General features: G+C 39.0%; 1 long non-coding RNA gene across 2 annotated transcripts in view; it reads left to right on the forward strand.

Moving 5' to 3' along the window:
• Positions 1-5939: 5939 nt before the first annotated feature.
• Positions 5940-18785, forward strand: part of LOC122869387 — a 13107-nt gene continuing 261 nt past the window's right edge. Inside the window, exons 1-3 of one of the 2 annotated variants that reach the window (XR_006376307.1) lie at positions 5940-6395; positions 11213-11360; positions 17185-18785. The exon at positions 17185-18785 is cut by the window's right edge and continues 261 nt beyond it. This is a non-coding gene — a long non-coding RNA (uncharacterized LOC122869387). Of the gene's footprint in view, positions 6396-11212; positions 14361-17184 lie in introns of those variants that run through there. The other variant, XR_006376308.1, reaches the window with a different exon arrangement.

Genomic DNA, 18785 nt, shown 5'->3' on the forward strand with positions numbered 1-18785 from the left:
AAAAAAGGCTACATCAGAAGCATCCCTTGAGACAAGGCGTCATTTGAAGGATCTGTTCACCCAAAATACTCAAAACGTATTTTACATAGTTAGTGCTACAGTATCTAATCATGCTGGTAGTGTTGGTGTGTTTCGCTGAGGTTTCTGCGGTAGAGACGTCTGCTGTCACCTCAACACAACAGAGCAAACAGGCTTGTGGTACCAAATATGTTTTATTTATTTCTGGGAAGAGATTTATGTTTTCAAATGTCAAAGTTACTTCTGATAACCCACAGATCTGCTTATCAACAGTTTCATTGAGAACCATTTCATGTCTTTCAACTGTCTACTTCCTCGTCGCAAGGATGCTAACGTGTGCCTTAATGATGACACTGACGACTGACATTTCTACATATTTCCAAACATCACACCAACACTGTCTGAACAGAGAGACAGAAGTCAGTAAAATATGAATCTTAACAAAATTAGTTAGCAAATTGGTAATAAATATAGTTAGTTCAATGACATAATATTTTAGCCATTTAGTTGACATTCGTAATGAGAGGACATTGGTAAAATGTATAAACAAGGTAGTATGCAAAGATCTTGTCTACATATATCAGGTCCAGCATTACCATGTTATACATAGCACAATTAGGAATATATATTGTTGCATAGTCATAAATACATTAAATATACACTTTTTACCATAGGTGTTAGACTGTAGGGGTCAAACTGAAACTTGTCCTTAAGGACTGAATGATTAAAAAGGGAACAAAAATGTGGAAAACTGGAAAATCAGTCCACATATATTATTTTTTATCACTGGCATCAAAATGTAACTATTGCATATAAGAATGAACAGCACAGTGTTTGTATGTAGCCATCCTTGTGGTTCTTTGTATTATTAAAAATAGATTAGTGTGATAATGCACTGCAGGGGTTATGAGATGTCACTGAATCAGCAATGTTTGAAATCAGGAGCCTTCAGCAGAGCTGCCTTAAACTTCAAAGGGAATCAGCGCCGCACTGTAGTTTTTGATCATTGGAGACAATTGATCTTTAGTGTTCAAAGAACATTATGCTTCAGGCTTCCCTTAGAAACATTTCAAACAACCTGCCATAAAGTGTGTGATTGTAATACCAATGCCAAGAAAGATGCAAATAACTCACCCCTGACCCATGGTACAGTACAGTATCTGCTGGGATTTGTCTGTTGCCCTACAATTACTAAGTAGAGCTTTTGGAGCAATTTGTGTTATTAAAATCCTCTTACATACACAATGGACAGACTAATCCTTGCTCAGGCAACTCAGCAACATACACAGGTGTTCCTGACCAACTCAGTCCACTAAAGAGTTGGGTGTGATAATACTGTGTTTGTGTAAAAAATATATTTTATTAAATTATATTATTTTATTTATTATATTAGATAAAATCTTCATAAATGCTCAGATACGCAGTGCTCCTCGACTGGATGCTTTGTCTCTAATTTAGAAACAACAGGTGTAGCACACCTTCAAAATGCTTCTTCTGGTTAAAACCTGCTGTTAAAAATCCAAATTTGTTATGCTGCAGAGAGCCTGAAAAGGTACCCTCTCTCAGGACTGTAGGAAGAACATGCCCCTCACATCTCCACCAGCATGAGTATTTATTTCAACAACAGGAAGCGAGAGTTAATTCTGTAAATCACTGTCACACCAAACTGTGTGAAAGTGAGAGTGTAATAGTTATTTCAGTATTAACATAAGTTTTTCAACTCTAATGTAGTTCCTACCTTAACCACGTTGACTGTATTTGTTACTGACTGCATGTAGTCTGATTTGTTTAAATTGTCCATCCTTTTTATCCTAAACAAATCAGATTGCAAGTAACATACCGTATTCAGAAATAGTATTATTACATTATTGCTAAACTGGTAAAACAGATTGTATTTGAGTTGATTAACAAATGTTGATAGGGTTTGTTAATATAGTGTGAGATAGTAATGTATAATAGTGTGAGAACAGTGTGGTCAAACCTAATAATAATAATAAGTTTACATATGTAGAGTTATAATTTAAGTGGTAAAACTGTAGTCTCTCATGGTCTACTTTCCCCTGTAGTTTGAACCAGTCCAGTGATGTTTTTTGCTTATTTTAAGTCAGTTAGTAACCTCTGTGCACTAGCTGCTGGTAGATGATGATGTAGTGTCGTCTTGTGCACCAGTGGCCTTGACTGGGGTGAGTGAGTGAGCTAAAGTATCTTCAGAAAAGAGTTTCAAGTCAGGGTCAGACCTCACTCAGTCCACTGCAGTTCCTCTGCAGATGTCACTGAAGTCAGGTCAGTCTGACTGAACCCCACACAGCCAGCAGAGTCTGTGTCCTTTTTGACATTGAGTTGGATTTCATTTGGAGGCTAAGGAAACCTGACTGGCTCCATTGTGCCAGTGCCTTGAGTAGCCTCATGTCCAGAAACAAAGAGATTCTGGCAAACTCCTTGACAGGTTTATCATCACCATTCAGCATGTTCAGAAAATGGGACAGGCTGGAGGAGTTGTAAATCCACTCCACAGTCTGTGCACCGAACCCTCGCTCCAGTTGGTGTGAATGAAAATGTCTCAAGTTGAATGAGAGTTTGAGCCAAACCTCTGAGAAACCAAAGACACAGTCTTATAATTTAATTCAATTAGGGAACTGAATGATATATCAACATTGGATTTCGGACCTGAACACACGCAAAAGCACTCATACTTTATGAACACAAAGAGAGTATTGGTCCATAAAGAGTGGACTGATCCTTGGTTTAAAATAAATATCTGGTAGATCCAGTGAAAACGAGCTAATCTGAGGGTAATTGAATATTTATATATCACACAAACTGTCCTGGAGGAACAATCAGGAGGCTCTTCTGTAGGAATCAGATAGCAGCTCTCTGACTGCATACTAGCCACACACAAGCTGCTCATTTGCACTGGCTTCACACTTCTGATTGCACAAGTGGTGTGACTTGCAGTGTGCATGATGAATTTATGTGTTAGGTTTTTTCAACCAGTATATCCTCACAGAATCACTGGCATCCTCCTGCTGAGAGGAAAGAGTGCTGCCAACTCCCATGGATAGAATTCCAAAGGCTGAGAGGACTGAGAGTGCTGCGAGAATGTGAGTGAAGCACACGGGACACTTTATTATGCGCCGTGTGGCCCCAGATGGGTCGCAGAGCACAAAAAAGTGGCCGTGATGTTGACTGACAATTCCTGATACTTGCCCTCCAGCCCCCATACTAATTTCCATACTGGGAATGGTTGGCAGACATTTTAACAAGCTTGTAAGCTGCAACCGGGAGAGGAGTGGAATTATTTTTTGCTCCGATTGAACACCTGTCCATCCTTCTCTAAAAACATTTTACTGATTGGGGAGAAAATAATCATCCACATCAAACATCTATCACTCTAGAAAATAAATGTGAGTCACAGGAAGCTGATGGGAATTCAACATCCAAGGTCAGTTTCTATACAAAGAAGAAGAAATCTGCTGGCGCTAGTAATAATAATGAATATTTCCTCTTTGCAACTATTATGCCTCCAATCAAACTACATTCATCCTTATTTGATTTTGCTATTTCCAGAGTCTAATGGTCATGATTGAGCTTAATCGACCAGCAAAACGAGCAACACAGCAGCATTTCTAGCTTCATAGTTGCATCTAATTCAAGTGAGATTCCCCAATTAACCTCCCACTCATTCAGCCTTTTGCAAATTACTATATAGCAAATGGGCCTTGAAATGGTTTTATCATCATTAGTGGGGATATTTTTCACTTTAGATATAAGCTGGAGTCAAATACTAAACATACAAGCTTGTGAGTGAGCAATTCAGGCAATATTTTTTTATTATTAATGAGATATTGAACCATAAATACTGTAAAATATAATAACCCCCCCCCCATTTAGAATTTATAGGCAATGGTTTATAACACACTATAATGTAATCTATTTGTCAATAACTATAACTCCTCCTAATGAATGACAGTGTAGTAAAACACAGTTAGTAAAATAGTCTTCATAGGAGAAGTTGAAGACTGGACATTAAAATAAACACTTAAAATGTTATATCTGCTTTAATAACTGCATTATAGTGTGTTATAAACCATTTATTAAATTATTATAACTGCTTATAAATCCTTAATAGTGGGACTTAAATCACAGTAAAGTGTTACCAAAATAATTACTGAATAAGTGGTGAAACACAATCAACAGGAGCATGCAAGAACAATGTGAAGAGCCACAGTCTCTACCTGTATCTACCTGTAAATAATGGAGCACCACCTTTCTGCCAGTGTTTCCTGGTTGCAGAAGCACTAAGTAGTACACCTTGAGCCATTAACCCTCACTGAAACTTATGAAAGTGGAATTCTTTGACTGCTACTTCAGGTTATGTGGGCAGGCCCATCCCACTCACACACTACGGTAGTCAGAGGTAGTAAGAACACTGCATGCACGCCACAAATATCATTATTACAATTCCGATTATGAATGTAATGTTTTGCTTTGGTATCCAGTTACAGTAATTATTACTGATTAACCTGTGTGGCTGCAGGCAGTGTGAGCGGTTTGACAATAAAACCTCACTATCTAAAATTAAAGGCTGCAGCAGAAACAAGAGCAGGAGAAATGTATTCTCTATTATTGTTATTTTGTAAAAGCTTGGTGTAATGCTTGGCAGGCTTTACGTCTCTTTTTAGGAGTGCAGACAATGAGAAAACACTTCCTTCTTCCACGGGACGTCTCGCTCCAGTGTAGTGTTAAAGAACAGCAACAGTCTGGTAAATAACATGTCCAAGTGACACACTGTTCGGATGGGCCACTGCCCTCAGAAACACTCGAGCGAATCCTCACCTCAGCCCTGTCAGATTGGAACTGAAAACAAACATGAATCAAGAAACTGAGGCAAGCAGTTTTATATAAGTTTGTTAGGTAGACTTGAGTTGCCTTTTCATTGATTTTTCATCAAGAGTTCATGTCTTATTATAAAGTGTTGAGAGAGGGGTATTGTACAGAAGTTGCGTTTGAACTGACGTGTTCTAGAGGAGCAGTATCACGTCTTATATCATTTATTCGAGCTATAAACCGACATGTTTGATGTTTAGAATAGCCTGCAAAGGGATATTACATGTTCTTGTAAAACACTGCGACACTGACTACTTGCTGCCTTTAAGTGGAGTGTTTGCAGGATTGAATACAGTCTTTTTCTCACTGTAGCTGGTAATTAATACATTCATGATCATTACCTTTAATGATTGTCATTTTTACAAAGCTAGGGACATGAGGTTTGCACAACACATCAGCCAACTGCACTGTAAAAAATGTGTGAGATTTCAATGTAAGGCACGCATCCTGAGAATATTTAAAAGCACAGCTGAGTTTACCGCCGCAGTCTGGCTCATGTGTCCTCTTGCTAGAAACAAGCTCAAACAAAGACACATTTTAAACAATAGGTTGATGTATAAAGTATCATTGTGCTGCAAAACTTTCCTGATAGTATAGCAAACTCCCTCCAGCTTGGCAGATAAAAAGAGTCACAGCAGCTTCTAATTCACATCACAGCCTCATCCAAACTGGCTGCTCACCTTATTTATTATTGAGTATGATGATGTGCATCACTTTAATAAACTTTCAGCTATGTAAACTTGGATTTATTCCTGGTTTTACTACATACAAACCAATCAGAGGGCAAATCGATGCCTACAAAAAATTATCAAATAGCTTCTGTTGAACCAAAACAGTCAAGAGGATAGAAGCTGTTTCACTGTGAAATGCTAAAAATACTCCTGAACCTCTGTTTGCAGAAAGGAGAGAAGATCAATAACAATCAAGACTCTGATTAGACGAAAGGGCCTATCTTGTTTGGATTGCCTCACATCAGATCTTTGTGAGTATTCAGGCCTGTGTGTTATCAATGTTTGGACAAATAAAACCAGACATGTTGACTCTTAGTTAGCAGGAACTGAAATAAAGTCTCTCTGCCTTTGCTGTTACTGAAAACAAAGGTTTTCTCATCTAAACCTCCACGCTCACAGGGGAAACGGTATTTTTTATTATTTAGTGAGCCTTTTTTGCTGTTGAGGTGTGGTATTTTATAAATCTGTCATATACCATGAGAGAGTGTGTGGGTAAAACTGTAGGTATCTCACATGCTCACCTGTCCTCTATACAGCAGCAGAGTGTGAGGATCAGTTCATCCATAGCTGCTGAGCGAGGAATATTTTCAGAGATCCAGAGCGACTTTAAAGATGGTGGCAGATCAGCCGAGAACTGCAGATGAGAGATGAAAGGAGGAGGAAGAGATGGAGAAGGAGGACTGGAAGAGAGACAGAAAGAGGCGAGAAGTTAATATTTCCCACACCACATATCCTGCATATCATCCAAGTGAAATAACGGTAAGCCCATCAATGCAAATATGCACAATTATTGCAAGTGTTGAACTACTTGATATGTTAAACATGTCACAGGGATTTTCAGCTTGAACCTGAGACTGTGGTAGAAGTCTGAGAATAACCAGCTGCTGTCTTGTGAAAGGATCAGCCCAATAACCTTTGTAATATTAAAACACATTCATTATTCTGCATAGTGGAGCAGGAGGATCTGGCCTAAAACAGGCTTACTACTAAGCAACTGATTCCGAATTCAAATAAAAAGAGGTCCCTGCTGTCTTTCGTAATGTATGAAAACTGTTTTGAAAACTGCTCAGTGATTTCAGTATATTTACTGTCCTGTCCTCATTAGCATTCTTTTGCACTCCTTAAGCTGTGGGTCATTAAAAGACCTGATGGTAAATCCTACGGCACATTGTGTTCTTTAACAGATTTAAATAAATAAATTGCTGCAATTAAGCATAAACACCAGTTCGACTTCAGTCCCTGAGCTCTGAGCCATATTTCATGCTACATTCATCTATTTGGCTCCTGCGTGAACAGAAAATAGATACCGTATTACCATGTACGGCCATATTGTTCTCAGCAGCATACACTGACCTCCATGTGCTTTGTCTCATCTCAATAACAAGGTTTATATTTCAAATATATCTAGCTTTCGACACAGATATTTACAGAGTGATGAGGTATTGAATGCCACAAAATCTGATTAATTAAAAATGAAACAAATATCTGCTTTCCTAAGAAAGAACATACATAAATACAATCCTGATTATAGAAGCAAAGCAGTTTCTCCTAAAAGCCATGCTCCTGTCAGCTCAGGATCTTTCTTTCTTTGTGGTTATGTTCGATTGTGAAAATATTGCAATTTGCATTGGCACCATTGTTGTGGTGATAATTATAAAGACATGCGCATACACCTGTGTTTCAAATACATTTCTCTGTTTTCTTTGGGGAAACTACATAATAAAAACAGTGGTGATTTATGACACAATAAACCACAATGAAAAAGCCTACATAAGGGTTTATAATCATTGCCTATGGCGTTAGATAGCCTATCAAAACAGTCAGCAAGCGTAATATCATCCATCCATCCATCCATTTTCTACCGCTTGGTCCCGTTAGGGGTCACGGGTGACTGGAGCCTATCCCAGTGACTTTGGGCCTTAGGCAGGGTACACCCTGGACAGTGGCCAACTCGTCGCAGGGCTAACACAGACACAGACAAGGACAGACAACCATTCACTCTCACATACATTCAATACGGGCAATTTAGAGTTATCAATTAACCTACACATGCATGTCTTTGGACGGTGGGAGGAAGCCGGAGAACCCGGAGAGAACCCACGGTAACACGGGGAGGATTGGAGGATTAACACCCAGAGAGATTGTGTGATGATGGTCTGGTCCGGGAATCGATCCCACGAACCCACGATCTCCTTATTGGGAGGCAGGAGCTTTAGCCGCTCTGCCACCGTGCACCCCCGCGTAATATCATAAACTAACATATTTTCACGTTTGCATAAACCAGGATCCCAAAAGATACCGTAAATCATTCCAGCACCCTCTTCAGTTTTCTTCAATGACAACCGATTGTGTTTAATTCCCTCTTTTCTTCTTTATTAAAAGACCTGAGTACAGGACCAACCTGACAGCATACCAATCTCTGAAGCCTCCATATAACACCCTCCCCTGCCACTTCCTGCCCCTAAATTAAGATTAATTACAGAACAGGCCAATATGCTGAAATGGGAAATTATATGCTCCCAGGAACAGGGCTCTATAGATGCTCTGTCTCAGTTAGTGGAACAGCTTTTAGATTGCACTCACATATCCTTATGCTGAGCACAGCAGCCGTGGGATTGACTGTCTCGCTGTATTCTGTGGGTTTGATAATTCTTGGCAGAAGGGTCTCAGGATATTATGACACAGATCAAAGCCACTTTTATTGCATGTCAGGTGGGGTTGAATTCCTCTTATCTTTCTAATCAGTCATTACGCACAGTGAGACAATACACCACATCCCTCTGTGTGATGTGAGCTATGGCTGACAGCATTTAAAACTTTACTGTGAGAGTCTTGTAAATCACGCAAATATGTGTAATTTATCTTGCTGGAAAGATGCACCACTTAGCTGTTATGTCAGCTACCAAGAAAGTTTTTTAGATTCTTTAATTAAACGTGTGTAGCCGGGTGGGAAAATGTGAGTGTAATTATTAACGCCACGAGATGGCCCTGTCTCAATTTGGGTGCCCCTGCGAGCGCAGAGGATATTAGGAACCGGCTTAGGGAGATACCCGGAAGAGGGAAGGCATCTTGTTTTTACAGCGACGTGGACACGCAATTTTCCGGGTATTATGGGCTGTTTCTGAAGGTAAATGTCTTGTAAAATGTGACTATTGGCACAAATTATCAAGTGATAAACATATAAAGGTAATAGATACTTACAGATTATGAAATGTGGTACACTAATGTGTCTGTATTTGTTTGGTGACCTGATGTAATATCACTTTGTTTGTGCTCCGCGACAGATGCACAACTTAGTATGTATTCAAATTTTACACATTCATTGTAACATTACCAGACCTGTACATGTAAGATTGTGAACTGTGAATTTGTGGACTCTGTGCTATAGGGATGAGCCATTATAGCCTACTTATTTTTGCTCTCTTTTGTACTACTAGACTCAGGCTTTACTTATTTTTGCAGTCTTTTGTACCAGCATACTTATTTTTACAGACTTTTGTAGTAGGTGTTTTAACACCAGTAGTTAATGGTTATTGAAACTACTACTGCACAGAATACAGTGAGAGCCTAGGTGTTACACCTTAAGCACACTAGATAAGTGTTACAGTGTATTGAGGAGAGTACTCAGCTGGTACTGATACCAGATAACTGCATATACAGCAGAGAACCTTCTGTGTGTTTTGTTTAAAGCTTTTATTATTATTTTTAGCTGAATAGAACACCAATTTTACCTGTTCAGAATAAAGACCGCAAAAGCATATTACTGTGTCCTGTAACAACTGATTTTTATTTCTTTTATTTTTTTGGCCCATTTGGGTTCAGCAGAAACAAGTTGTGAACACTACATTGATATAACATCACCTTGTTAGCAGACAGTTGCTTATTTACACATCAGACAAACATCATCATTCATTTAGAGTTGTCAGTAAATCCAAGTGGAGCTGCAGATTCAGGTGATAATTCTCTGCATGGTTCAACACTATGCTTGACCCTTTTCACATTTTCACATTGTTATAAAAATCTAAAATATAGCTACTTTACTAAAGTAGCTATACTACATAAACATTCTCCAATACAAGTAAAAGTCCTGCGTTCAAAGTACAGAATGATCAAAAGCTGGACCATCGGCTGTCCTGGAACATCTCTCTCCTGCTGGTGCCCTTCTCCAGATGTTTTGGATCTGGATCCTCGTCCTCCAGGAAATTCAGCCTCTCTTCTTGTTTTTCCTCTCTCCCTCTGTGTGTGTCTGTTTCTTTCTCCTTCCTGCGAAGGTGCTTGAGCTTTGTCTCTTTTGTGTTTGTGTAGTCCTCTTCCAGGTCTTCATGGTGGAGAGGAGGTCGTTTGGCTCAGGTCTGCTTGGCGACACCTGAAGTGCTCGATGTCTTCCCGGATCCATTCTTCATATGTTAAAATCTATTCATAACTTTGTCATCATGATTGTCCATACTGTAATTTTATTATGTTGGTCTGTTCTGTACACACGTCATCTGTTGCATGTCTGTCTGTCCTGGGAGAGGGATCCCTCCTCTGTTGCTCTTCCTGAGGTTTCTTCCATTTTTCCCTGTTAAAAGAGTTTTTTGGGGAGTTTTACCTTATCCAAAATCGAGGGGCTAAGGACAGAGGGTGTTGTACGCTGTACAGATTGTAAAGCCCCTTGAGGAAGATTTGTGATACTGGGCTATATAAATAGAACTGACTTGACTGTTGCATGGTTTAACATAGAGCTGAAACAATTAGTTAATTACCTAATTATTGATCGACAGAAAAGTAATCAACATTTTTATCAAAAATGTCAAACATTATTTGGTTCCAACTTCTCCATTGTGAGGATCTGCTGTTTCTCTCTGTTTAATATCAGTGTAAATGAATATCTTTGGATTTTTAACTGGTCAAAATATGATATTTAAAGACATCTTGGACTCTAGGAAACTGATGTGACATTATACTGTGTGTATACATATAGACTAAACAATTAACAGATAATGAAAATATTCATTAGATTTAGCTGATTTTTTTTGTTTTGGATTTCAGCTCTTATTCTGCAAAGTAAACAGTAACTATAGCTGCAAAATAAATGGAATGAAAAAAAACATACAATGGTTGTCGAATTGCAGGATTGAAGTACCTCAAAATTGTACTATAGTAGCATATTGTAGTATAGTATTAATTAACCAGTGGCTAGCAATCAACTTAGGTGGAAAGTTTTGTCAGGGCTTCCCTGAAGAAAAATACAATTCCATGGAAATATAACTTTTGCATCACATTGCACAACAGTATTTGTTGCATGCTTTTCATGTTCTTTAAAGTCAGTGTTTATGCATTTAGCTGGTGCTCTTATTCAGACTGACAGAGTACAAGTAGGGAATGATCGTCTTGCCACTCTGCCACAAAGCTGCTTTTTGTCAACAACCCTGTTTCATTGTTGTCACTACATAATTTGCCACTTGCATTTGACAAGTAGCAGCACTGAAACATAGGAATACAAGTTAATATTTCTCTGTTTTATGTGCCCTCACACACACTATAAATATCACCAGCAACTACTGACTGCAGATGTTTCTTTGCAACCATTACAGTGTCAGAATCAAAGGCCCTACATGTATGAGAGGAAAAGCTTTGACCAGCATGAACTGACTCAGCCACACGATCTCCCGCTGTGAACATCACCAAAGGAAAACTCATGCTGAGAAAGCCGAGGGAGGGCAGGGGAACAAGTAGCACCTGGTATGTTATGTAATGTAAAGACCTCATTGTTCAACATGCAGCTCTGTGTATTGTGCTTTGGAATGTGTGAAGCATTATGTCCTGGACTGTTTTCGATTCACTCACCAAGGATGGATGATGGGCAGCTGGTGGCTGCAACATGTTTCTGAACTATTTCTCACATGACAGAATCTCACACAATTTTAATACATTCAGCATTGAAGAAAGAAGGCTCTGCACACTTATGAACAATGCAACCATTTAGAAAAAATATGCTGTGTCTAGAACTTTTTCAGGGTTTGACAAAGGGAATCCAAAACCTTATAATGGAACCAAATAGAGTACACCTTAGCAATATAGCACACGTGTGCTCAACTGGGTCCCTTTAAAAGCTGCGGGATTCCCTTTTGTCAAACATTTGCCCAGATGAAAGTGTAGAGCCTGAAAGTTTGGTTTCATTTTTTTAAATGCTTTTAACAAGCATTCATGGCTACTTATTTGATTATTGGTTCACACATTAATATGGTCAGAAAACTTTCACAAAATAGGCATATAGAGTACAATTTCAGCCTTGTTACTCAATGAAATATCAAACTATTAGTATCAGTCAACTACAGTACCTGAGTATACTATAAGGGGCTGAATTTTATATATCTTCCTCAGAAATCACATCAGAATCTGATTTTTTACATTTATTAAAAATATATTAGATTAAATGACATGAAATTTTCTTATAAGTGGAGAACCAACTATTGCCAACTTAGAACATCAATATCTTAAGAAAGATTCATGATAGACACTGACATTCAGTACAGAGCCAAGTGCCCTACAGATAAGCACATCAGTAGCCTGCTGATTTAGAACAGTAGATTCCTCAATATTCTGCATCTTGCTTCCACTTCTTTGCATACGTAAACTTTTTTTTTTTTGTGATATTTGTTTGGAGGACTAAGTTGTAAAAGTAAGTACTGTAGATCAAGTCCAATGTGAGAGCTGCCTGGTACAGTACTTTACGAAATTGGTTAGAACAGAGCAATATATCATATGGGCATGGTAAGAATATCAATATACATCGGATTAGTCAACAAACAGCCACAACAAGTTAGAGGTTAGAGCTCTTGAAGTATTGTGCAGATCCTCTAAATAAAGTGAGAATCATGAGCTTTAACCACCTCTTTCTGCAGAAAGAGCTTAGTTTGCAAGTTAGCACCAGAAACACCTTAGAACAAACCTATATTTTGAGTAAAATTGCACACAGGAAACAGAAAAGTAACTTGGACAATGCCATGTCGCTCCAGTTGTTCAAACAAGCACTTGCATGGGACGACCAACAACAATTTACCACCATCATTGACACTTACTGCCAGAGACTGGTTAGCAGTCAGAACAACAGCTTTGACAGAGAACATGGAGGTCATGGCCGTGATACTTTTTTCATACCATTTTTCCACAAATTCACATACTGTAATTAGGTGGCGTGACGTGTCTTGAGTATTTTTAATCTAAGGCTAATTAATCTAGAATCATATTTAAAGCATTAACACCCCAACATGCATCTTCGCTTGAAAGGACATAGGAAACTCCACCACCCACCTCCACATCAGCTGAACCACTGTGAAAAACACTTCACAGAGATCATGTTGCATTATTGAATATACTCCTAGTACTTACTATATCACTGCTATGTTCTAAATTTGAGATTACAGGTCATATTTCAAGTATGATTTACAAAGGTGATTATAAATTAAACATTGCTGTGAGTCTCCCAGCACCGTGGTGTTGTTCAGCTGATACATTCACATTTTCTGGCCTCCTAAGAGAGACGATACAATATTTCTGTCCTTCGCCATCAATATTTCCAGGACTTGACAGCAGCTGTCAATGTCACAAATCTCACCAATACTGATGGTGCACACTAATCAACAACATAACCCCATCTTGACTCACTGCTACGTTGTTAATGGCGGTTGTTGAGTAGAATTAAGAAGAATGGACCCATGTCAGCACTAGATATAAGTATCAATCACCTGATGATAAATGATGCAGTCGAGGGGAACTGAAAGGGTTCTGCTTGTTTGTAAGAGCTGATAACTCTCTCCAAACATATCTCGTCCTTCACTAGAATGTCAGAGTGAACTTGTTTCAGAGACAAAAGAATGCAATGATTAAATTCCTGCCTTCAGCCACAGAACCTCAGCGCTCAGGAGGATAACATGAGCCAAGGTTATTACATTCACATTCCAAAGCAAGACTCCCCAGGTCTGTTTGCTTGTTGTTGTTTTTCTCTGAGCTCTCTGTGAAGAAATATGAAGTCTGAAACATGGAAGAGGACGGAATGCCGGAGAAGGATCGGTCGGAGAACTATCAACATGGTGAACTGTAATCTATTACAATGACGTTCCCAAGGATCAAAAGCAATGAGCTGCTGACTATTTAATAAACTGCAAGCTTACACTGCAGTATGGTCTTAACTATGATTCATTACTGTCACTGGATCTTCTATGAAAATAAAAGAGGCGCCTGAGGAGACCGCTGGATTCCAGCTACATTAAATTGCTGTAAATTGCCTCTGCATTACATGTAAAGACTTTTTGTGGAGTTAATTTTGGTGGGTTTTCTTTCCCTTTATTTTACCACCAATTAAAAATGCATGAAAATATGAGTTTTAAGATCCTCATGAGTTGCCACAGGGTTTTTCAAGTTTACATACTCAAGGCATAGTTTGATATTTTATTCATTAATGTGTTTCCTTACATCATAATTATAGAGGTAGACTTAAACAGCTTGCCTCAAAGTCACAGCTGACATTTCTTACTTTATGAGGAGCAAACCGCAGTGAATGTTCTCCAGCTCTTGGGGGCTTCATCTCATCTCTTACAGCAACAGCTAAATGAACTCTTTAGGACACTCCGGCTCTATTGAGAAGATAAAAGCTGTCATATTGAGGTCAGGAATCTGCAGAATGAGAGGTAATACATTACTTATCGCCAGGGATGAACATTTTCCACATCATAAATTAAAAAAAACTCTAATATGAAATTCTGTTTCATGTCATCCATTGATAATCTGAAAATGTTTGTTTTAAACAGAACCATGTATCTTTTAAGTATGCATTTTCCTCTTAGGATCTACTGTATGTCTCAAGAAATTCTAGTTATTATAAAGGTGGAATTAGCGCTGTTATTTGCATTTTAAATACCAGAATTAAAAACCATAGGCGGTGCTTATCACTGAAGAAAGGCTGTTTGGAAGGCCAGCCGGAGACTGGTGGGAATTGAACGTGATACACACACACACACACACACACACACACACACACACACAGAGAGAGCAGCAGGGCTCTGGTTTAAGCCCTGGTTAAAGCCAACGATTGGCTGACTCATTACAGCGCTGTGAGTACACTCATTAGTCAGTTTCTATGGGCACTGAAAACAGGTTAAAAGTGTCTTTAAATGGTCAGCAAAATTTACTGTGTACTAAAGTGCTCATATTATTCTTCAGAGTATAAGCCGATCTATAATTCATTCTGCTGGGTTCATTGTTATTCTCATTGGTGAAAAGGAGAGTCTGGGGAATGTGATAGGGCCTCTTCTTACTGTTAATTAGCAGAGTGGAGAGGATGGCTTTTTTTTTAAACTTGTCAGGAACATGACACGAGGCCATTGGGTGACTGGGAAATTTGACTCGTTGTGATATCACTGAAATACAATCTGTAGTTCACTTCTCATTTTTAAAAGCTATCTTTCACCGGGGAAGTCCCTCTGAGTTTGCTCCAGTGTGTATTCATGGTTGTGTTTAATTGAGGGGTTTCAAGGATGCAATCTCATAACAGCATAAATAAGCACATCTCGGTACAGTGGGGGCATGTTCCTGTATTTGTCCACATTAAACCAACAAACAGAATTCACCAGAACTTGTTAGTTTGGCAGTTTTAAATGTATCTTTGTCAGCCACATCGCTCCTCTCCAATTGTACAAAAATAGTGCTGCAGGAAAAATGATGCTCTAGATTATGTTTATGTTGTAAATATGTGAGTGGAGATGCAGTATTTACATGAGAGTCATTAAGAAATGCAGATGCTTTCGTGTTTTAGTGCTACATTATGATTGAAGGAACTCGCTTTTTTTCCCCTGATATTGAAACTATCATTTGCCAGATTCACGGACATTCCTGCCTTCATATGCAATAAATAACATTTGTGCTCTTGACAGGTATCATCAAATTTCTATTTCAGTTTGTTTTTATAATGCAGTAACTGCAGGTAATAATAATTTATGTGGATCTTAGTGCTTCCACAGGCTCAACTATCATCTGCTGTCAGATTCTGCTTTTCACTTTTTAAGAGGATTCTCTGTATCGTAGGGGGCTGGAAAGAAAAATGAATAAAACCACATGATAAGGCGTTACTTTTAGAGATTTGACAGGTAATAAAGAATCCCAGGCCAAGCTTAACAAATACATTAGGCCATTTCCCAAAGCCCGGGGACATATTAGTGCAGTTGGAGAATATTCATTCATAAATAAATAATGGTGAAACAGCTTATGGGGGCATCTGGCTTTATATTCATATTAGCTGCTATGCTCATGAAACCATGTATCATGATAAAGAGGATTCATGAGCACTGAAGCCTCTCTAAAATATGGTTCCTTCAAGCCTTTTGTTCCTGTAGAAAAGCATAACATGCAATGTTTCTTTTTCTGTTGCATGTTAATCCCATAATGTAATGTAAAAATGTAGATATACATTTACATTCACAACAAGATACAAATTTGTAAAGTGTTTCATACTTGGCAGGTCAGTGTGTGCATACTTGTGTGTTACCTTGACAGCTCTGGCTCCACTGTCTTCCTCATAAACCATCCAACAGGTGGTCAAATAACGTCAATAGCTGGGAATTGCAAGAAAGTGGCTTTTAGTGCTGTCTGGCAGCTTTTTCAGCACAGTATACCAGGTGTAGGAGAGCTGGTAGGCCCATTATCCCCGTTTACGGTCCACTGGGTCAATTTTCAGATTTGTGTAGCCTCCTTAATCCAGTAACGGTACTGGTTGCTTTTGGATGTGACAATTCTGGACCCCTCTCATTCCATGATGTGGTTTTGCTCTGTTGCAATGTTCAGAAATGGCCAACTTCAGGTTTTCTTGACTGGCTTTTTGTTTATGGCTTGTTGCCTTTTGCACTAGTATTTGATTATCATGTTCCAAAAGCCCTGAAAAGGTCTCACAAACAAGGTCACTTATTATTATTATTATTTAGTTTACTTTATTTCACCAAGATAATCCACTCAGTATCAGTACTGCTTCCCAGGGAGTCTTACAACCATAACAACAGAGAATGGGATAGTTTATACATACTGCATGCTATTGCTGTAAAATACCTGGGATTCGGCCATAAGCATTTGAAGACTAGGAAACAAAGTGTAGACCCCCACCACACATACACACACCTAAAGTGGAGCATGACCCCGCCAGACAAAAATCAACTTCTAAAATCATTATTGTGATACTGAACAAATAATTTTTTCTAAGCATGTTATTTTCACAAGAGAAGAAAAATGTGTGCAACACCGTAACAGCATTGTGATTGGATGTCCACGTGTGCACATCTATATTAAAATCAACTCACCGTTTGGATGGTTCTGATCAAAATCGGGAAGAGTGATGATTTCTCTCAGAGCTAATCTTGGTGTATTTGCTTTGTCTGAAACACTAGATAAAGAAGGAAAGGAAATGACAGCAGGGAATAATAAAAATTCAATAAAGAAAACAAGGAACAAAAAAGAAAAAAATACAGGTTCCCATTTTCTTTGAAATTTCACTCATCTTGAACCGCTGATGGGCCCACAGGTGCTGAGATCTGAGTCAGCAGGTACTGAGTACCATTCAGCAGTCCTGATGACAGGGGGGGCATGACCCTCAGCCAGAAGACCACACACCCTTCACTGAGGGATACACCACATCTGCAGCCGCCCCGCCTCCACCCCGCTCCGCTGGTGCCTTGGATCACTGCTCATGTTGTCCAACACTGTTCCGCCTGGGAAAGATCTCAGCTGTCAATCTCCAAGCTGTCAGCCACGCTGACCCACCGGACCCCAGACGAATCCTGTAATAGAAATCAAACAGCTCCTCCTCTCTGTAGTGAAAGTCTGTTGCTGTCTTGTCATGCTTTGAACATTACCCTGCAAAGGTTGATTGAGGGGTCTAGAGGAAAAAGGGATAACAAACAAGCAGTGTGAAAGTGAATGTGAAATGTAGCTCAGCAGCAGTTAGTGGAAAACATGCAGCTAATTGGCTGCTACAAGGAGGAACAGAACAAATTAATGCTGATAATGGGGCAGCACATTTGGTATTGGTGCATTATTTCCCACTTTATATTGAATGTCAAAAACAACTGAATCTTGCAGCGTTTATGAGCTTAATCATCAACAATTGCCCTGCTATAGGAAGACAGACAGCTGCAGTTAACACAACCCACCTTCCTCTTTATGGATTAAAATTACTTACAGTTAAGAGGTGGCATCAATGTTCACAGCTGCCATTATTCTTATCTTATATATGAGACCTCAGTAGCTGTGAGGCCTAGACACTTCATAATCTGTTGTTACAGACAGGTTCATGTTGGTGACCTTTAGCTGTGCTGGCACATGCATATTATGCTGAGGGTCTCGCACCTCTCTCTCTCTGTCTCTGTCATCCCCTGGTTGTTCCCTTGAATCCCAAACGCCTTTTCTTGCCTTCTAAAATCAATTATTATTGATTTTTCTGCACTCTGGGGTGGAGTCAAAAGAGGGGACAAAGGAGATAAAACCACAGGCGAATTGCTAAAGTAACTCTACTGTGCCGTGTGGGACTGATATTATCATGAGAGAGGAGTGAGATGCTGGTTCGACGCCATTTAAAAGCACTGGAGAATGAGAGTAAATGGCATCCTCTGCTTACCAGGAAATTTAAAATGATTCATGAGGTGGATCTCAGCCAAGAGCTGACTGGCTGTCCTGTTTTATGGCATAAATGAACATACTGATGCCAATCAAATAGACAGATAGAGTGGGACTAAAATACTTCAAACTCTGGGAAAAGACAACTATGGTTTAACAGCTGCTTTAAGATGAATCATTGATTAAAAATCAGCTGGGTGGTGGGAGATGAAGATTCTGGCCTCCTCTTCTTTGACCACTAAAAATGTTTTCCAGATGATCTTGTTACATACTTACATCACTGACTCCTGAATTAGACTGAAGTGTAAATGCCGGACAGCTGTCTCTGCTACATGGATTGAAGTAGTTCTTCTGGCCTCTAAAAGGCCATTTTTATTGGAATTTATCCTATAGTTCTAAAATTACTAGCTGAATAATCAATTAGTTGATCAGAAGAAAAGTATTGATGACTTTTTGATCACTGATTAACAGTGGTGGAAAGTAACAAAGTATCTACATTTACTCACATAC

Source organism: Siniperca chuatsi, linkage group LG21 (assembly GCF_020085105.1).
Source record: "Siniperca chuatsi isolate FFG_IHB_CAS linkage group LG21, ASM2008510v1, whole genome shotgun sequence".
NCBI classification, from domain to species: domain Eukaryota; kingdom Metazoa; phylum Chordata; class Actinopteri; order Centrarchiformes; family Sinipercidae; genus Siniperca; species Siniperca chuatsi.